Here is a 3,891-nt window from a genome sequence, read left to right on the forward strand (position 1 = left end):
TCCCTACAGCTCAAATCCTCCAACCCTGTCAACATCCTTGGAAATCTTTTCTGAGCCCTTTCAAGTTTCACAACATTCTTCTGATGGGAAGGAGACCAGAATTGCACGCAATATTCCAACAGTGGCCTAACCAATGTCCTGTACAGCCACAACATGACCTCCCAACTCCTGTACTCAATACTCTGACCAATAAAGGAAAGCATACCAAACGCCTCCTTCACTATCCTATCTACCTGTGACTCCACTTTCAAGGAGCTATGAACCTGCACTCCAAGGTCTCTCTGTTCAGCAACACTCCCTAGGACATTACCATTGCATCGTTCTGGAGCAGATCTATGACTTTATCTCAAGTGTCGACAAAGCCAGATCTATGACTTTATCTCAAGTGTCGACAAAGCCAGGCTTCTGTCTGCCTTTCTCACCCTCTTCAATCATAACTGCACCGCTGTCTGAGTTGGTTAAAACAAAAACCCGATGGGCCGAATGGTCTCTATCTGTGACCTACTGCTCTGTGATTCTAACATGGAGCAGTGACCCAATACAGCTTTTCCAAATCGGGCGCGGTTTTCGTTAGAGCGGGACACAGGGGTATCTCCACTTGTGGGCAAGTTACTGTCACCAGGAAAATCCCATCAGGAATTTCTGAAGAAACGTTATCACCCAGAGAGTGTCCGAATGTGGAGCTCTCTCCTACACAGAGTGATATGATCGATGCATTTCAAGGGAACAGGAACACACGTCTGACAGACAAGGGATTAGCTGACGATAATGATCGATTAAGATGAGGAAGTATGTGAGTAGACTCTACTGGGGTACAAACGCCATCACAAACTGGTAGGACCGAATGGCCTATTTTGGTATTTTATGTCCCAGTGAAACGCTGGAACCAAGGCATGGTCAATAAATAGTTGGAAACACCATCCGTCACAGCAATGAGGAAGTAAGAACAAAGGTGAATGTACCACTGACAATCTGCATTTCACAATTCCCAGTCAATATTTAATAACATCAACTGCTTTTCACTGTCTTTTTTCCACAGAACATTAATGCAAGGGAGCAGGGAGCCTGCGTGTGTCTGCACACACGTGTGTATCACCATTTCCTCACCCGTCTCCCGGCAATGTGGAGTGCCTGACCACTAGCTGTACAGAGAGACAGCCTCAATTGCTTGGGACTGGTACAACCTTAAGATAATAAAATGTTCACATGTTTTGATTCATCTCGCACAAAGCGCACCGTCCTGAATCATTTAGATTCCAGCCGTGGTTCAGGCGTTTGTAGGTTCAAGTCTCACCCCAGGAGCTGGTGAACATCTGTCCCCCAATCACCTTCACCAGAACAGATTACCTGGTCAATGCCACACTGCTATTCCTGACAGCCGGCTCTGGGATGACAATGGACGCTGTACGTGAAGAGGCCTTCATCAGCTGTGCTCACTGGAAATTAATGGGAGCACAAGACTTTTCATCTGGCACTTATCAGGATACACTGCAAAAGCATTAAATATCAAGCGATCCCATCAGTTTGTACTAGGGGAGACGAGTTTGCAAGTCACCCTGGTTGGCTGAGGAGAAACCATGGGGATAGCAAGTGGCAGTGGGATTGGACAGATTTCTCTTTGGAGAACAGGTCTCCCTGTGAGGGACATGTGTGGAAGGAGTTTCATAATGACCGTGACTAATTATCTGAGGTGGGTAGTTGGGTTTTTTTTAACTAGACTCATTCACGGGATGAGGGGGTTGCCGGCCGGGCCTGCGTTTATAGTCCATCCCTTAATCGCCCCAGAGGACAGTTAAAAGTCAACCCCATGGCTGTGGGTCTGGAGTCACGTGTAGGCCAGACCAGGTAAGGCTGGCAATGTCCTTCCCTAAAGGGCATTAGTAAACCCGACAGGATTTTCCGACAGTTGACAACAGATTCACGGTCATCATTAGACTCTTCATTCCAAATTTTTGTTGAATTCCAATTGCACAGTCTGTCATGGTGGGACTTGAACCCAGGTCCCAGGGACCTTAGCTGGGTTAACAGTCCAGGTCTTCACCTCCCCCAAGGGGAGAGGACTGGACAGTACAGAGCTATAATACCTCAAGGCTGGTTTAGCCAGCAGATTTGCAGAGGCTGGGAATTTTTCCCACCTTCGTTCAGGCAGGGGCTGAAGTAAGGGTACAGGGTCTTGGTGAACACAGCGGTGAAGGTGGGAAATGTCATCTGCGTTATAGAACGATACCTGCCCCCCCGCAGTCCAGGTAGACCCCGATCTTCTGGGGTTTGAACCGGGGGAAGGGGCAGGTCCGGGGATTTGTGAGAGCCCAGTAATCTCTCCCGTTCCTCAGCCAGATGATCCAGGAACCGGCCCCTGGACTCGGGGACATGCTGCCTTTTCGATCAGCAGACTCCCGGGCAACTCCCAGGTCCCAGTTGGTCTTCTCCGTCACCTCCACCTCCCAGTAATGCCTCCCTGAGGTGAAGCCCTCACTGGCCAGGACACACACGTAGGGCCCGAACCCCTCCAGAGTGTCAGCAAGCCGCTGCTGAGGGTCAACGTGCCTCACCGCTGCTCGGTCTTCCAACAAGATTGAGAGTCAGCAGGACTGGAACTGAGGGGCAGAGAGAGAGAGAGAGAGGAGAGGGTCATTTCTAACCAGTTCAGAGATGTACTATACACCTCAGGAGCAGGTGAACCCTGGCCTCCTTGCTTAGAGGTCAGGACGCTACCACTGCTCCCATACAGAGAGAGGAGCACCGTAAGTCTGAAACAGCAGCATCAATGGGGAGAGAGAGAGAGAAAGAGACAGAGTCAGAGTTAACGTTTCAGATCAGTCACCCTTCTCCAGACCCTGCAGTGTTCTGTCTCTGGAGCTGAAAAGCTAACTCTCTCTCTCTCTCTCTCTCTCTGTCTCGCTCTGTGTCTCTGTCTCTCCACAGATGCTGCCAGACCTGCTGAGTTTCTCCAGCAATTTTAAGTTCTGTTTCAGATCCTCAGTCCTTTGTCTTGTTTTTTTGTCTAACCGGATTTTTCTGATTAACGTGTCCAAGATGGTATTCCACACCTCAGGAACAGGTGGGCCCTGAAACCAGGCCAGCCCTGCGCAGGGCAGGGACACTACCACTGTGCCACAATAGAGCCCCTGAGTCCACTTTATCTTTCGTGTTTTTTTGTTAACTTTTTTTTTAAAATCAACCTGTTTGGAGATGTTGAACCCAGGTGTACTGGCTGAGAGGCAGGGACACTACCGCTGTGCCAAGGGAAGGCCCGTGGGTCTGCATTGCTTCTAGATCTTGGTTTTACCATACACCGAAGCCTGGCTTTCAGCTGGAGAACAGAGTCCATGTCTTGGGGAAACGGGGTGGCACCAGGCAGCACAGAGAAACCATTCCGAGGAACGTTTCCAGGGATGGGAATCCGTAGCGACGGAGATCGATCGGAGGAAGCGGGACAGTGTTCCTCGGGAAGGGGAGGCTGAAGGGAAACTTAATGGAGGTTGATCCGATCTCACAAAGGGACTGGGCGGAGGAGATAGGAGAGAGTGATCCCGGCCGTGCAAGGGTTAACAATGAGACAGGGGGAAAGGGGGGGGACTGCGGACGCTAGGGCTCAGTGGAGGGAATGTGGGGCTGGAAAAGCGCAGCAGGTCAGGCAGCCTCCGAGGAGCAGGAGAGTCCACGTTTCAGGCACAAGGGTCATTCCTGAAGAAACGTTGACCCTCCCGCTCCTCCGAGGCTGCCTGGCCTGCTGCGCTTTTCCAGCACCCACACTCTCGACTCTGAACAATGTGACAGCACAGATTAAAGGAAGCCATCCAGATATGAGGCAAAATCTTCCTCCTGCAGCGAGGGTTCAGGGTCTGGGGTGTACTGTCTGAGAGTGTGGGGGAGGGGGAAGGTCACTCG

At 50.8% G+C, this 3,891-nt stretch overlaps 1 long non-coding RNA gene across 1 annotated transcript in view; it reads left to right on the forward strand.

Annotated features, from left to right (window-relative positions):
- LOC122547094 overlaps window positions 1-1,226 on the forward strand; it is a 13,506-nt gene extending 12,280 nt beyond the window's left edge. Inside the window, exon 5 of the long non-coding RNA XR_006310880.1 lies at window positions 1,040-1,226. This is a non-coding gene — a long non-coding RNA (uncharacterized LOC122547094). The remainder of the gene's footprint in view (window positions 1-1,039) is intronic.
- Window positions 1,227-3,891: the final 2,665 nt, after the last annotated feature.

The sequence above is a fragment of the Chiloscyllium plagiosum genome, unplaced genomic scaffold (genome assembly GCF_004010195.1).
Source record: "Chiloscyllium plagiosum isolate BGI_BamShark_2017 unplaced genomic scaffold, ASM401019v2 scaf_3037, whole genome shotgun sequence".
Lineage (NCBI taxonomy): Eukaryota > Metazoa > Chordata > Chondrichthyes > Orectolobiformes > Hemiscylliidae > Chiloscyllium > Chiloscyllium plagiosum.